This window comes from Rhipicephalus microplus, chromosome 3 (assembly GCF_043290135.1).
Source record: "Rhipicephalus microplus isolate Deutch F79 chromosome 3, USDA_Rmic, whole genome shotgun sequence".
In the NCBI taxonomy this organism is placed as follows: domain Eukaryota; kingdom Metazoa; phylum Arthropoda; class Arachnida; order Ixodida; family Ixodidae; genus Rhipicephalus; species Rhipicephalus microplus.
This window is the reverse complement of record NC_134702.1, coordinates 274,102,779-274,120,937: the sequence shown is the minus strand read 5'-3', so window position 1 is coordinate 274,120,937 and position 18,159 is coordinate 274,102,779.

The window sequence follows — 18,159 nt, the reverse complement described above, 5'->3', positions numbered from 1 at the left end:
CGGAGAAGTGTCAATTCTACTTTGAGGAACCTCAGCTTCTTGGTTAAGTCTTCAGTTACGCAGAAGTTTGTCTAGATCCCGTGAAAGTTGCTGTCATCCCACAGATTCCGACACCATCAGATAAAAATGCAGTCAGACGTTTTTTGGATCTTTGCGCGTATTATGGGCGGTTTATACTGATTTCGCGCGCATTGTGTCGTCTTTGATTCGTCTCGCGAGGATGACGTGATGACGTCGAAGTTGTTTGGGGCAACAAACAGGAAGCTGCTTTCAATGACTTGCGGCAACGTCTGCACACGACCCCCTGCTTGCCCATTTTGATGAGACAGCCCCTACGGTGCTCCATACTGACGCCAGCAGTGTAGGCCTCGGAGCTGTGCTTGTGCAGCGATAAGACTATGAGGAAAGAGTGATCGCTTACGCAAGCATAACTCTGTCACGCACAGAAGCAAATCACTCAACAACTGAAAAAGAATGCCTCGTCGTGGTGTGGGCAGTTACGAAATTTCGCCCAAACCTGTACGGCCACCCATCAATGTTCTCAGTGACCCCCATTCATTGTGTAGCTTAACAAGTCTTAAATATTCTACCGGTTAGACTACAGGAGTTTGATATGACGATGGTGCACGAGTCGGGAAAACTACACACGGACATCGACTGCCTGTCTCGATCACCGGTAGAGTCAGCTGCTTCCCTTGATGAAGAGAGCATTTCTCGGAGTCCTGGACACGTCAACTATCGAAGATCACCAGCATGACAATTCTGAGAGACTTAGCTTGAATAAGTAATTAGAAGAGTGGAGCCAGAACGCGCCCAAGGCGTTTGGCAGAGGACTATTGTCGTTCCGTCTGTGAAAAAATGTCCTTAACAAAATGAACTTCTCGTTAGGCGGGTCCACTTACATGCTTGTCATCCCTACCGCTATTTGTTCTGAGGTATTGCAAGCGTGCCACAATGACATCACATCTGCATATTTAGGCTACACATGCACACTGGGCAGAGTTCGCGAGGGGTATTACTGGCCTTGACTCACCGCTGCCGTGAAACATCATGTTCTGACCTGCCTCGATTTCCAGTGGGGCAAGTGACCTCCGACGAAACGAGCCGGTATGTTACACCGTCGAGATCTCGCCAACGTCATTTGACCAGATTGAAATGGATCTATCGGGCCTACTTTCCACGTCTAGTGCTGGTAACCAATGGCTTTAAGTGGCGACCGACTACCTTACTCGCTACGCCGAGACGAAAGCCATCCAGAGAGGCACAGCAGAGAAGGTGGCTCGATGGTTTATTGAGAACATTGTGCCCAGACACAGTACGCTGTCGATCTTTTTAAAAGGTCACGGAACCACATTCAGAGACACGCTTTTAGATAACGTGTTGATGCTCAGTGGTTTTATTGATCGTAAGTCCACAGCCTACCATCCACAAACAAATGGGTTGACCGAGCGGCTCAAAAAAACTGTTGAAGACATGCTTTCAATGTACATGGACATCAAGCACAAAAATTGGGACGAGATCCTATCTTACATGACGTTTGCATATAATACTGCTAAACAAAAAACCACACGGAAGGCCCCATTCAGCCTTTGTTCACAGACGAGGTAAGGACGAGAAGTGAGGGCGATGTTGGACGCGATGCTGCCACACAAATGTGATGACAACGAAACGACTGCCGACGCATTTACTCAACGCGCAGAGGAAGCCAGACAGCTCGCACGTCTGCGAATATATACTAACAGCAAGAGTATGGCGCAGGCCACTATAACCCACTCTATACACCTATAGCGTACGAAACCGGGGGCAGGGTATGGTTTCGGCCACTTATACGAAAACGGGGACTATCCGAAAAAACGCTCAGAAGATACTTCGATCCTTATCGACTGCTTCGACGACTAAGTAACGTTGCCTACGAGGTCGTCGCGGATAGCCCAAACTGTACAAGGTGTTGCCAGCACCGACCTGTACTTGTGCACGTAGTGCGCATTAAACCGTACGTCAGCGAGTTACTCTACGAAGCACCATCGCTTGCAAAAAGTGACTTTATGCGCGAATGACTGGCTCAGCTATAGAATCGGGATGATGCTCTTTTAAGGGGCGGCAAATGCCGTGCTCGAAATAGACAGACAATGATGACGATGTGCTCGCCTACAGTCTCGTAAAAAGGGGTACTGACCGAAGAAGACGGCGTGCTTTTGTTTATGTCTTTCCTCTTGGCTGCTGCATAAAAACACGCCATTGGTTCTCGGACTCAACGTCTCGGTAGTACACTTAACGATAGTTATAGTGCGAGAACAAAACGACGAAACAGAGGACACGAAGGACACGAGCGCTCATGTCCTTCGTGTCTTTCTTGTTTCTGTGTCGTCTTGTTCTCGCGCTATAACTATTGTCATGCCATACCAACTAGCCAAAGCTGCCACACTTCTAAGGTACACTTAAGTTGAACTGCGACAATATATATATGGAAAGTACGAGACCGTTTGCCGACAGTCTCGTAATGTGCATGGCGCCCTAACTTCACCTATAACAAGGTTTCTCGTTAATGTCAGTTGTTGAAAGATGGCGTGATGCCAGGTTTGCGCGCATATTACGACATAACAGAACTCTAAAAGCACTGCTTCTGACTTTTCTTACAAGAATAAAGGTAGTTTTACGTGTGACACAACTGCATCTGTTTGCTCAAATGTTCCGTCTGAAAATTACGCTACATTGAGCAAACCTAAGTGGCCTTCGGATACTGAATTACCAATCACAAGTGCCATGCTACCAGTATTCTTAACCTTTCGATATAAAAACACGTGCCTATTCTGAATAATCATACGATAATATCCGAGATGATTCTTTAAAATGGTCTTGGTTTCCACCAGAAAATAAATTTTTGAAAATCCTATTTAATTCAGATATTCAAAGCTAGGTCTTATAGTATGAATGAAAGGGCTGACAAGCTTTCTTACCTATCCATTAAGTTGCTCCTGACCTTCTCCGCTTTTTTTTTCACTGCGACTTTTTCACGCAGATTGATTAGGTCTCTATTTTATTTCATTTTTGTTGTCGAATCATGACAAGATGTTGCGCCACGCGCTGATGTGCGGATGTTGATCGATAATCCGCTTACAATTGAACCTATCACTTGTTGTTTTTGTGCCAATGACATATAAATTCAGTCCTCATGTTCTACTCCATTTCCTTGTTTAAGTGCGCATGCGCGAGTTCTCATTTTTTTGTCCTATCACGCGTGTTTTTTGATTGATAAGTGGGGCTTAACGTCCGAAACCCCCCATATGATTATGAAAGACGCCGTGGTGGAGGGCTCCTGAAATTTCTACCAACTGGGGTTCTTTAACGTGCACCCAAATCTGAGTTCACGGGCCTACAGCATTTTCGCCTTCATTGGAAATGCAGCCGCCGCAGCCGGATTTGCATTTTCAGCCGGCTGCGGCCGGGATGCAAATGCATCCCGGCCGCAGCCGGGATTTCATCCCGTGACCTGCGGGTCAGCAGCCGAGTAGCTTAGCCACTAGACTACTGCGGCGGGGCTCACGCATGTTGTTTCTCCCCGCGCTTCTAACAACCAGTAACGGGGTCGTATTCGTATTATATTACGGTGCTGTTGCATGTGTAAGGCCGGTCCCGTGAGTCGATCTTTTAGAGAACAATTATTTCTGTGTGCTTGATATATTCTTCGGAACTATTATATATATATATATATATATATATATATATATATATATATATATATATATATATATATATATATATATATATATATATATTACGGTTGAATTAAATGATAGGTGGATTTATTTACAGGGTGAGGATGAAGTTCAGCAGTCGCGGTAAAAAAGGAGTCCTCAGGCCGCACCATACAACGTCGTCTTCCTCTTCTACCTACCCGGCACATACTACAGCCCGGCTCATACCGTAGCACTCCCCCTTTCACAGACGAAGCCCGCTGGGCGAGTTTATGTCACTGGAGGGACGAAACTTCTTGAGGCGAGCCACGTGCACCAACTGCGTTCGATTTTACTGATGAGAAGGTGTCATCAAGCGCGCGACAACGTACGTCAAGTCAGTCAAGCGATATACAATGACGTAGGGGCCTGTGTACTGCGGTAAAAACTTGTGACATAAACCAGGTTTTCGTTGGGGGGTCCACAACCACACGAATTCAACTTTGCGGAATAAAATGGCATCTTGGAGTTGATTGTATCGTTGCTTGGAGCGATCTTGTGATGCCAGTGTTCGCAAGTGAGCAATCTGGCGGGCTTTTTCAGCCCGGCACAATGTCTTGGCCACGGACTCATCAGTATGAAGCTTAAAAGGGAGGATTGGGTCAAGGGAGCTGCATGGTGATCGAGTGTAGAGCAGGTAAAAGGGCGTGAAGTCCGTGGTCTCGTGATTCGCTGTAATGTATGCATCAGTAGTAAATGGTAAGATCTCATCCCAGTTTTTGTGATTGGACGCGACGTACATTGCGAGCATGTTAGTAAGAGTTCGCTTGGTAAGTTCTACAAGACCATTCGTCTGGAGATGGTATGGTGTCGAATGTCTGAACTGTGAAGTGCAGAGGTGAAGCAATTCTTCCACAACGTCCGCGATGAATTGGCGACCACGGTCACTAATGATTACTTGAGGTGAACCATGGCGAAGAAAAACGGAGCGTAACAAAAAGGCAGCGACGCCATCAGCTGTAGAAGATGGTATCGCAGCGGTTTCGGCGTATCTGGTAAGGTGGTCGACGCACGCTATTATCCAGCGGTTGTTGTTCGAAGATCGCGGAAACGGGCCCAATAGGAGGAAGAAACTTTATTCAGAGAGAAAAAAAATTGAAATGCAGGCAGTTTGGTCGGGCCCTCAGTCCAGGGCTCCGCTGGCACGAGCGGCTCGCTGGACCTGGCCAAGCAAAGCTATTTGGCTCTGCTTGTCCTCGTCCGCAAGCCATGCCTCCCACTGCCTGTGAAACATGTGTGGTTGCTTCGTGATGTGTGGGCTGTCGATGTGTGTGGGCCTCTGGGTGCACTCCCATGTTATGTGGCTGAGTGTTGGTACTTGTGAACACCACGGACAGGTGTCTTTATATCTTGCGGGATATATTCTACTTAGGTGGTACAAATTGGGAAAGCTATTGGTTTGTATGCGTCTCCAATCCCTGCTTTGCTGGCTATCCAAGTCCTTATGTGGAAGCCCATATTCCTTTCGTTGCTTCCTTTGTTGGAGGAGGATGTCACGCGAATTGGAAAGAGGTTCAACGTCGTGGCCTGCCGTCGCTCGGTTGGTGATGCCTCGAGCTATACGGTCTGCCACGACGTTGCCATCCAAACCTTCGTGAGCAGGACACTATATAATGCGATGGTCTCCTGTTATGGGTTTATTTAAAAATTTATACGCTATTTTAGGTAGCATTTCTCGGAGAAACATTCGGCATGCCGCCTGTGAATCGGAGAGCACAACCACTGATTCTCCCCTGATTTCTGCGTTGGATATGGCTATGGCTATTGCTGCCGCCTCTGCCACTCGTGTGAAACAAGTTTTAACCGACGCCATTGTGGTGTGATTTTGTGCTACAATTGCCACTACATGTGACCCTCTGCTCGCTTTGCTTACGTCTGTAAAGACGGCTCCTGAGCTATTCTGAAATACTTTGCGTAAGGAGTCTGCTCTCGCTTTCCTCCTTCCTGCGTGATACGTCGGATGCATATTTCTGGGAATAGGCACTACAGTTAAATGTGTGCGTTTTTCCGCATCTATTAGCACCGTTTCCTCGTCACAATATAACGGTCGCAATGTATATCCCATCTTTTCCAGAATTCTTCTCCCATTATAGCTTGAATTGAGCCTTTCCTTTTGAGATAAAAGCACCGCATTCGCATACTCCTCAAAGGTATTGTATATGCCCAATTTCTCTACCCTCTCGGTTTTGGCATTTTCCGGAATCCCCAATGCTGCTTTGAATGCTTTCCTTATTATTGTGTTTATTTGCTTTGTCTCCTGGTTTGTCATTGTCTGGTACGGTAGCGCGTACGTAACTCGGCTGATCACAAATGCATGAACGAGTGCAATGGTTTCTTTCTCCTCTAGTCCCATTTCGCTTTTTGCTATCCGCCTGATCATCCGGGCTACAATCGCCGTGGTTCCCCGTAGCCTTTGTAGTGTGTGTGACGTTCCCGAATTTTCTTGTATCCACATGCCAAGCACGCGTATTACATCTGCCTCCCTGATTTGTTTCCCATCCAGCAGTACTGCTACCGGTATTAAGTCCTCTTTCTTTGCGTATCTTGCCCTAATTCTAACCATTTCAGTTTTTTCCGGCGAGCATTGCATTCCTGCAGCTGTCACAAAAGCTTGTATTTTATCTACTGCCTCCTGGAGGGCGTTTTCTTTGTCCGCATAAGAGCCACCCTTTGTCCATAAGGTGACATCGTCTGCGTAAAGAGCTGCTCCTAGACCTTTTATATTTTCCAGCTCACATGCGAGCTTTCTCAGGCCGATATTAAATAGTATCGGGGATAGCATGGCTCCCTGGGGGGTGCCTCTATTTGGGTAGTCGAAGGTTTCAGATGTAACCGAGCCTAAAGAAGTGGTAGCTTTCCTGCTTGTCAGAAATGACCGGACATACTTATATATTCGTTGGCCGCAGTTAATTGATTCGAGGCCTTCCATTATCACCTTGTGTGATATTGTATCGAATGCTTTCTTGATATCTAGTGCTAGTACGAATTCGTCGCTTGAACCTCTGTTTGGGTTCATGACGTCATTTTGCAACAGCAGGATCTTCTTGTCGTGGCGGCAATAATAGTTATTCCGAGAATGTAGTGGTCGCTTCTCAAGTTTTCTCCGAGGTGCGCCCATGAGACGTTTCCTTCAGAATTTGTAAACGTTAAGTCCGGTGACGTGTCTTTTGTTAAGCTATTCCCGACCCGTGTCGGTAGGTCTGGTTGTGTAAGTTGGCAGAGATCATACCGTTCAACAAGGTCTACAAGGAGTTAGCCCTTAGGGCTGTCCTGCTTATATCCCCAATTTCTGTGTGGCGCATTAAAATCCCCCATGATAACTAACCTGTCTTTCTCTTTCAATAAACCCATCGCATGTAATATAATAGAAAGTTGGGCGAGTTGGTGTGTATTCATATTCAAAGAAAAGCGGCGCACAAAAAAGACGGAGACAAAGAAGAGAACCACACACAGCGCTGCACTCACAACTGAAAGTTTAATCCGAGCAACAAGAATTTAAAAAGCTAGACAAGAAAGACAAGCCAGATGTAAAGAAATGTGCCGTAAACCATAGATATAAGTATGTGCCTTGTGCTGTGGGGGTGGTGTACCGCATTCTTTTATCTTGTGGCCTTCATTATGTGGGACAGACGGGCCGCTGTATCAATAAAAGGTTGCGGGAGCACTATCTCGCTTTGCATAACGGCACGCCTTCCCATTTAGCTTCGCATTGTGCCACGTGTGGGTGCACACCTCTTCTGTCAAACACTGTTATTATTTTTAAGCACCACGATCAATTCACCCGTGAGGTGTCTGAAGCCTATCATATTAACAAGTCACGTGATGCTTGCGTAAGCCAGACCTCGGTTTCATTGCACAAAAAAGAGTTCACTTTTATTGATGAGCGTATCACTTAATCTCGTTGTACCTCACTTGTCATGCGCGGCTATTACTTTTTAAATTCTTGTTGCTCGGATTAAACTTTCAGTTGTGAGTGCAGCGCTGTGTGTGGTTCTCTTCTTTGTCTCCGTCTTTTTTGTGCGCCGCTTTTCTTTGAACCATCGCATGTACTATAATGTTCACAAAGTCGGCTCGTCTCTCCTTAGGTGGGCTATATATATTGACCCCCACTGTTTTCGGTCCTCCACGTTTTTTGGGCCACACTGTTATTATCTGGTGTTGCACTACCTCATTGCTCACGTAGCTGACACTCAATGCGATACTTTTTTTGGTAAATGTCGCCACTCGAGGGTACTTTGGGTTAACATGTCCTATGTACCCTCTCAGATTTATCTGAAGTTTGCCTACTTCCTGAAGGCAGATTATATCAGGAGGGTTTGGAGATGCTCCAATAAATTGTTTGAAATTTTCAAGATTTATTCTCAATGAGCAGCAGTTCCACTGCCATATTTGCGTTTGCTCGGTCTTTTTATTGTTACGGTGTCTAGCCATGATTGGTATTCTCGGAATCTGTTATTCCACTTTCTTTAGGTTGTCTGGTGGGGGCACCCGGGCTCTGACAAGATCTCTTGCGAGGATTCTGCGCCTGACTCAAGTCGCTTATGGTGCGTTCCATCTGGCCTAGTTTGGCAAAAACAAGTTGAATTTGTTGAACTAGGAACGCTATCGGCGGTGTTTGTGGTGGTTGCGGTTCCACGGGCTGCGCAACGGGCTGCGAGACAACAGGTGTGCTCGCCGGGCTTTGTGTGTTGCTCGACTGGTTTAGTAGTGACTCCAGGCGCGCCATTCGAGACTTAACCTCCTGTAGTTCTGTTCTAAGTTGTCTGTTTTCAGCTACTACCCGCTTGTATTCTGGGTGTTCTGTGATCGTTGGTGTAACGGATTTATGTTTGGTAGTGGGAGATACGGCTTGCGCATAGCTTACCGCGTCCGCCTGTGGGTTGCTATGTGCAGGACACGCCCCCGGTGGCTTGCTTCTCGGAAGGGCTTGCGCGTTCGGATTGTCCTGGGAGATTGCTCTCGGCGTCGAAGTCGACTTTGGATGCCGCTGTCCTGGTTGCCCTGTCTCCACGGCACGGTTTTTCGACGGCGTGCGGGTTCTGGAACGGCTCTTTCGGGTCCCGCCTCGTCCGTACTCCCATTCTGATTCCTTTTCCTCCGACTGAAACCAGCGAGGGGCTGGCTTGTGTGGTTTTTTGGGTGGTTTCGCTGCTTGCTTGCGAATAGGCTTGAGGCGTTTCAGACAACTGCGGTCTCCAGTGATATGGTTTCCCGTGCAAATTGCGCATGTCGGAGTGCAATTATGGTCGATGCCCACTTGCTCGAAAGGCGTAGTAGGCGGTTCTACAGGATGAAGATGGCCGTGCGGTGCACTGGTACGTCGTTTGTAGCGCTGGCAATTCTCGCAGCTCGAGACGTATTGTTTTGTAAAATCTCGCATTCGGGGCCAGTAAAAACGCTGGTGCACTCGATGCAGGGTGCGAATGAACCCAGGGTGTCCTGACGTTGGATCATCGTGCATAGTACGGAGAAGTCGCATCGAAGACTTTGAGGTACAACCAGTATATAACGTGCGCCGGTTGCTGAGTAATTCGTTTTGCACAACAGTTCATCACGAATGCGAAAGCGACCACTGCCTTTGAGATTCCGAGTGTCAACGAACAATGGGTCTAAGAATAAATCATTCATTTGTTCTCGTTTGAAGATATTGGATTCAGACAACGTGTGAGAAACCGCAGCAAAACAGATGTCAAGGCTTTCTGCACTGTCCTCCATCGGGGTCATAGGTAGGCGACAAAGGCAATCAGCGTCCGAATGACGTCGTCCACTTCTGTACGAAATGCTGAAGTCAAATTCTTGAAGGCGTAAAGCCCATCGAGCAAGGCGGCCAGAAGGGTCTCGGAGGGTAACAAGCCAACATGATGAATGATGGTCTGTCACAATCGTGAATGGACGACCGTAGAGGCAACATCGAAACTTCTGAATGGCGAATACAGCCGCTAAACATTCTTGCTCTGTCACCGTATAATTCATTTTAGCATTGCTTAGAGATCGACTCGTATACGCAACAACATGGTCTGCATTATCAAGGTGCTGAACAAGCACACCTCCCATGCCAATTCCACTTGCGTCACTGTGCACTTCTGTAGGAGCAGAAGTATCGAAATGATGAAGAATAGGCTCAGATGTTATTAGAAATTTCAGTTCAGAAAAGGCGGCATCACAATCAGGTGTCCATTTGAATGGCCTGTCTTTTCGCAACAAGCTCCTCAGTGGGTGTACTGCGTTCGCGAATCGGGGCACAAAGCGGGGAAAGTAGGAACATAGGCCCAAGAAGCTGCGAAGTTCTGTCAGTGTCTGGGGTAGTTTGAATGTGCCGACTGCTTCGGTTTTGCGGGGATCTGGCCTGACACCATCTTTGTCAACTAGGTGACCGAGGACTAAAGCTTGTCGTTCACCAAACCGGCACTTCTTAGAGTTCAAAATCAAGCCAGCCTTTCCGACACAGTCTAAAACAAGGCTTAAACGGCCGTTGTGCTCTTCGAAGGTACGCCCAAAAATGACGACGTTAGCCAGGTAGCATAAGCACACCCCCCTTTTAATACCACGAAGGACAGACTCCATAAACCTTTAAAAAGTGGCGGGGGCGTTGCAAAGACCAAACGGCATCACATTTAATTGGTACAGTCCATCAGGCGTCATGAATGTGGTCTTCTCCTTGTCTGGAGAGGCATAGGTATCTGCCAATATCCTGACTGTAGGTCTATTGAAGAAAAGTACGAGGCCGAGTGTAAGCAGTCAATAACATCGTCAATTCTAGGCAGCGGATATACATCTTTTTTGGTCATGGCGTTGAGTATTCTGTAATTAACGTAGAACCACCAGACACCATCTTTCTTCTTAACCAGGATGACCGGGGCTGCCCACGGGCTCCACGACTCTTCAATAACACCCTTCTTCAGCATTTCCTGAACCTGATCGGCAATAACTTTTCGTTCTGATGACGACTCTCGGTAAGGTTTTTGTCGGATCGGATGGGCAGTGCTGGTGTCAATCCTATGGTGAGCGCGAGAACATGGTAAAGGTAGTGGCCTCTCCTCTTGGCAAAAGTCAAGCACAGAAGCATGTCGCGTCAACAGATGGCGTAATGTTTGCTGCTCGTGTGACCGCAAAGTGGCGCTAATCATGCCTAAAATCTGCGACTCGTAAAAGCAACTGCGCTTCGCAGAGACTGTATCTTTCTCGCTTTCATCGTTGTTAACGGCCGCTACAGAACCTTCAGTGGAATCATCGAAGACGCCAAGCTTCATTCCTCGAGGGAGCACAACCGGCATTGGTGAACAGTTCAGTGCCCACAGAAAGGTTGCTTCTTCATCAATGTAGTGACGTGCCCGGGAAGCGCGGACGCCACCAGCCAAGCCAAAAGTGGGCGTGAAGCCCGCGAAGAATGACCCGACAACGCGTAGTTCACAAACAGCAAAAAAGCCCCGTTTAATGCCCACTGATGCCTTTTATACAGAGCGGGGGCGCCACTTCCCAGTTACTAGAAGCAACAGGTGGCGTCCTCTACATCCCTCCTTCCGGACCTCTCAAACACAAGTGTTCCAAAAGAGCACCACCAAGAAACAGTCCTTGCAGCAGTCTCACAAATTCAGTCTCCGAAGTGGCACCACGCACCGGCCGTATCGTGTGTAACGGTGACCTGGCGATCCTGCAGCAGGTGCAGGAGCTGGAGTGTCTGATGCGTTACCGGTTGCTGCCCACTGTAGTCCGGGAGACGGCGCCGATGTCGGGGCCGCAGGGTTGGGAATTCCCGTCTCATCTGAGGGGGCCGACTGAGGATTGCTGCAGGAGACAAGGTGTCTGCGATTTCTTACTAGTATGCGACAGGGCGTCTGGACGATGTACGAGCGGGGTCTCTGAGCCGCGCTTAGGACCGTCGCCCTTGCCCGCGTGTCACGCACCCAGACTTCCTCCCCGTCGTCGAGAGCACGAAGGTCATGCGCTGCGTGTCGGTTATTGTAGTCTCTCTGTTGTCTTCGTCTTTGGGTGGCATCTCTGTCATTGTATTTTTTCACCTGGGGCCAATCTGGAACAAGGCTTTGAGCAGTGGCTGGCACACGAGTTCGCAGAGAGCGTCCCATGAGCAGTTGGGCCGGGCTGTAGCCAGACACACCGGGAGTGTTACGGTATGCTAGCAGAGCCAGAAACGGGTCTGTGGCCTTCAGAAACAACTCCTTGATCGTGCGAACGATGCGCTCTGCTTCGCCGTTCGACTGCGAGTAGCGTGGACTGCTCGTGGCATGCGTTAAACCGTATGTCTTCCCAGAGTCCTTAAAAGCTTTGCAGGAAAACTGTGGCCCATTGTCGCTGACAACTGTCACCGGGATGCCAAGTCGGGCAAACGTGCTCTTGATCGCAGGAATAACGGCTCCCGCAGAAGTGGACCGGAGTGTCAGGACCTCAGGGTACCGAGAACGGTAGTCGACAACCACCAGGAACTCTTGATTAGCAAAATTAAACAAGTCAATGGCCACCCTTTCCCACAGAGCTGATGGCGTCTCGGTCGCAATCATGGGCTCACAGCGTTGAACGCGTATAGAAGCACATGCTGGGCAGTTCTCTACGGCTGCTTTAACCTGGCTGTTGAGACCGGGCCACCACACAGAGCCTCGGGCAACCGCCAAGCACCGATTGACGTCTTGGTGACCATCGTGCAGCAGGTTCACGATGTCTCTGCGTAGTGCTGCGGGCACAACCGGACATCCGCCCATGAACAGCATGTTCTCGCATACAGTGAAGTCTCCCCGGTGGTCCCAGTAACGCGTCATGTTGAGCGGCAGACGGTCTCGTCGAGGCCACCCTTTCATGCAGTATGTTTTCAGCATAGAGCGCTCGCCGTCTGAAGCTTGGTGAGACCTGAAGTCTTCAAGACGTACGGCCAGGGTTGAAGGAAGGGCTGCCACGACCAGAGACACAAAAATTTCTGTGCTGTCCTCTTCGGACGTGGAAGAGCCTTCGGGATCCCTAGAGAGGGTGTCTGCCGTGGCCAGGTACTTTCCTGAAACATACTTGACTGTGAACTGATATCGCATGAGGCTTATGCGAAATCTTTGTATGCGAGGGGCATGAGGTCCAGATCGGCGGAACCAAGCAACCTGACGAGCGGCTGATTGTCGGTTTCGACAATAAAGCTGAGTCCACGCAGGAATTCCTCAAACCTCTCGATAGCCCAAGAGACACCAAGCGCTTTTTTCTCAATCTGACTGTACCTCAGCGGTAGTCAGTGCTCTTGACGCGAACGCGACAGCCCGTCGCTCTCCCGTCTGTTGCTCCTGCAAGAGAACCGCGCCTAGCCCGAACGAACTGGCATCTGCCGACACAAGGATGGGTAGCTCTGGATTGTAGCTGGCCATACAAGCATTAGATGCCACCACTCCCTTCAATGTCTCGAAAGAGGTTGCTTGCGCATGGTCCCAGGTTTGTAACGTGCGTTTAGTAAAGACGCTTCGGTGAAAGTTTCGTCGTCTCTTGCATATATATATATATATATATATATATATATATATATAAATATATATATATATATATATATATATATATATTTATATATATATATATATATATATATATTTATATATATATATATATATATATATATAGGCAGGCATGGTGGTTGAGTGACCGTAGCGTTGCATATAGTCCAGTAGATCCTCCGTGAGAGGTCACAACGTGGTTTATTTCGACGTTTCGGCCTAGAGTCTGGCCTTCATCAGGATTAAAGGATTAAAAGTACAGTTTGTTGGTGCTCAGCTTTATATAATTTCGAATTACAGAGAAAGGAAAGAGGAAAAAGACAGAAAAAAAAGAAAAAAAAGAAAATAACGTGGACTCTCCTCGGGCGCCTGCCCCCTTCCACTCTTCCTTCCACTTCCCCCTTCATCTTTCTCCTCTTCACCTTTCTGATGTCAGTGGTCTGTGTATGCTTCCTTTCACTAACGCATTCTTCCCGAGTAGACGGCGCCTCCTGGCACTGGCGGTTTGGTGTGGGGCAAAAAAAAGAGCTTTTTTAGGAAGTTCTAAGCCTTTATTTAACTACTCGGAGCCCCGTCAACATTTCGTCGTAGAAAGAGGGGTGCCGCGTATTGCGGCAAAGGCTAGTAAGCGGGCATTTTAGGAAGTTTTAAGCCTCTAACTACTCTGTACCCCATCAACATTTCGTGGTAGAAAGAGGGGTGCCGCGTATTGCGGCAGAGGCTGGTAAGCGGGCACAATGCGAATTCCTTGCCCGCTTCTGGATTACGCGTGCAGTGGGGGCCTCCCGGCTGTGCACAGGGTTGCTGTTGGGCATGTCATGCATGGCACAATGGATTGGGTAGTAAACTAAAACAGAAAACAGAGGACAGCGGCACTTAAGAAGAGTAGCTACACTTGGAATTGTTTTGAGTTGTCCAGTGCCCTTCACAGCTGCAGTGCCTTGAACTCAGTTACTATTTTCATTATATATATAAATATATATATATATATAAATATAAATATATATATATATATATATATATATATATATATATATATATATATATATATATATATATATATATATATATATATATATATATATATATATATATATATATATATATTGGCGTACCCATGTCTTAGATAAGCAGAAGTAACCGACTTGATTCTCAGACACGCGAGCAGGTGGGAGGAAGAAACAAATTAGGTAGGCAGATGAGATTTAGAAGTTTGCGGGTAGCGTAAATCGGCAGCACCATGCACTGAACCGACTTGACCGGCGGAACATGTTGGAGGTCTTTGTCCTGCAGTGGGCGTAGTCAGTTTCATCATAAATATTGCCCTGTTCCTTCTTCAAGTTTTCTCATCACCCCTTCACACTGTACGCGATTCTCTGCGCAAACTACGCCTGCAGTGTTCGAGAAGCCTCAGAGCTAGCGTAGATCATTTTGTTGGATTACACCCACGTCGTGGGCATTTCATTTTATTCTGGAATCTACGTCGCCGCTAGCGATAACGCTAGAATGTTCGATGGCGTGCGTATAAATGCCGACACGCTTCACCACTTGTCAGTCGAACGACGGCCGACGCTGCATTCGCCGCTGTCAGTGCAAGTATGCTACTGTAACCCTTCTTAAGTTTATTGGACCCAGGTTTCCCCAAGTTGCACTTTAATCTGACCATCCAGTCTCATGCCGTCACCCACGTCACGACCCTGTGACAACTGGTGAAGCTGCTTCCCGATCCATGTACCGCACGCCCCCTTCCAGCCGTGAACCAAGTCCACGTAGTAGAGAAGACAACGACACCGGCCATGAGCAGCGAATCAGCCGCAGTCAACAAGGTCTACCACCGGAGTACGGGCGTTTACCCAACAAGACTCGCACGTCCACCACGATGACCCCTGCTGCAACAATGACTGCCGCTACGCCACTGTCTGCGACTAACGTGATGCATTCACCCAGAGAGCCACCGAGCTTCCATGGAGCACCTAATCAAGGCACGGAAACCTGGCTTGAGACATACGACCGAGTCGCCTACTTGAACAGCTGGGACACCAAAAAAAAAAACTACGCCGCATATACTTCTACCTAGAAGACGCCGCAAAGACGTGGTTGGCGAAGCGGGAGTCCACGCTGCTAAGCTGGATGTCTTTCAGACGACGTTCCTCCGCACGTTTACGAGCGTCGTCCGCAAGGAACGTGCTGCGAAAATCTTGGACACGCGTGCGCAACTCCCCAACGAGAATGTCAGAATCTTCGTCAAGGAGATGACCCAGTTGTTTCACCACGCTGACTCCGCCATGACCGAGGACAAAAAGGTCCGATTTTTTACGTGAGGAGTTAAAGAAAAGTTGTCTGCGGGGCCTGCGGGGCTTGTGGGCAACCCGCTGAGGACAGTCGAAGAATTCCTCACTGAGGCCACTACAACTCGACAAGGCACTTGAAATGCGCACAAGACAGTATGACCACCGCCCTTCAGCAGTACACTACTCCAAGGCTCATGCCATCAGCGATGACAACCTGCACGAGACAATCCGAGTGAATGTGTGAAAATAGCTGCGCAAGCTATTACATTCGGTTCAGTCTCCAGTTAATTCAATTGCCGACATAATACGAGATGAAACTCGGCAATGCCTTGGAATGTCCGAAGCTCCGAATCCTCAGCCGGAAGCGATGAGCTCCGCTGCTGCAGTCCGACGCTACCCTCCCCCTTCACGCCCCAATGTAAAGTTCATTCCCAGCTTTTGTAAAAAGAAAGATTAGAAATAAATTTGTGAGAGAACACGTTTCTGCAAAAGCATGCCAGCTTTTCAGCCAATAAAAATGAATGAGTACGGGTTTTTAATTAATAAGCAAAGCGCAATATTTTCCAGAAAAAGCCAATTGATAAACAAATAAATTGTGGGTTGACTCTAATGTTTTTGGTACCACAAGAGCTCACCGAGAACAGGAAAACTCGCAATTTTTATTGTGATAATAATGATCTAGAGGCAACTCGGCCGTGCCCAGGTTTAAAAGCAATGTGAGAAAAAAAGAGAAACAAAAAAAGAAGAAAAAGAAAAAAGAGAGTAAAAGAAAACTGATACAATGATAACGTAGCACTGGTGTACGACCGCACGGCCAGGGCGTTCTACGTAATTTGTGCGTGTTGCGCAAGTATGAAAAAATTGAAGCAAGCGGAAGAGAGATCGACATTTCCACAGTTCGTGGCCGGAGTTCTTCAGATTTGGCATTGGGTAAGAAAAAAAACAAGAAATCTTGTTCGCAGTCCACGATGTCCGTTACTACTCCCCGGGAAGTAGTTACGTCCGCACGACCGTACGTCGTTCTTCACCAAAGGGCTGAACGTCCGTGTCGTCACCGAGCTTTCACCGGTTGACCAACTCGTTACGTCCTGGTTAACTTCATTCCGGAGGGACGTCACTCACACTCTTGTTTTGCTTGTTGCCTATAGTGTGCCAAGCGCGTGCCACTATAAATACATTGCCCACGCCCCCGAGGTTCGAGACCTCTCCCTACAGGGTCGACAGATTTGACGCGGCGTGTGCAATCCGAGGCTCGCGCCACCTAACGTTTGTTGTTGTGCATTTTACTGTGCATGTATGTATTCTTGTACAGAATTCAGCGTCCACCAAGACAAGACCAAAGCCCAGACCCATCGTCACCGCCGCAGCTCGGGGATACCTTCGCTTCTGTGGCGTACTAAGCATATTAACAGCTCCAGATTGCGCGCTAGCCTAAGGATACGTGGGAGACTCGAGTTGCCCGCCGTCACTTGGGGACTCAGTTGTGCAGCGATGTATCTGGTGTCCGGGCATTCCGTTAGGTAGTGTTCAAAACTCTTGCACATACTTCCACAGAAACACCTGGGTTCTCTCAACAGGTTGAATCGGTGGAAGCACGGGTGAAACCACCCGTTGCCTGTGAGCAGCGTTACTAGTGCCTTGTTCGGGGGAAAGTACGAGGGCAATTGCCGCAGGTCCGGCACCCACTTGTATAGCACTCTGTCGCTGTTTTCAAGCGACCACTGAAGGGCCCAGCGTTTGTTGAGCTCTGCCCGGAATATCGCCCACACGCTTCGTCACGACCAGTTTCTCGTTCTTGGCAGGCCACGCTGTGCTGCGCGGGAGGTGATAAAGTCTGCTACCTCGTTTCCAAAGGCCCCACTGTGTCCCGGGACGTGATAGAGTCGGATATTTGAGGCCGATTCGATGTTGGCGATCGCGTTATGCGTCTCCACTGTGCGTGGATCGGCGTTCATTCGGGAAGAAATCGCCTGGAGTAGTGAGAGGCAGTCCGTATACACGTACATGTCTTGGGCAGTGGAGTGAGCTCTCAACCATGTCAGGGCCTCTGCAAGAACCACGGCCTCCACACAGAACGTGCTCGTGGCTCTTTATACGGAAAATCTTCCCACTGCTTCCACACGGTTCACCCAGCCGAAACTGACGTATGTCGCCCCCGCTAGTCCCTCTGCGTACCAGTCGTCCATGTACATGTGGATTCCTCGACGCCCAGCAATCCAAGTGGCTTCTCGAGCCGATCTTCGATGGTGTGAAAATAAGGCGCACTCAGTTTTATGTATCGCAGGCCGATCTACCAGATATATTATCTGTTCCGGGGGTCTCCTAGCGCTTGGCCCGACTCAGGGCCAGTTTCCTAGCACTTATGCGGAAAACTAAGGGCAGCAACCGCTGGAGTGCAATGGCTGTACGATGAACTGTCGAGAATCCTCCGCTGACGACGATGACGCCACGAAGAAACCTCAACAACCCGCCGAAACATGAACAATAACCCTGACACGAAAACTTCCGGGTCAGAAGACGACTTGATGACGCAACTCAAAGCAGCGGTAACCGTCGTAACCGGCGTCCGACGGCGCGATCTAACTGCAACGCGAGGAGATGAACTAGCGACATCAACATTCTCATCAACGGCCACAGCGTCACAGCTCTCGCCGACAC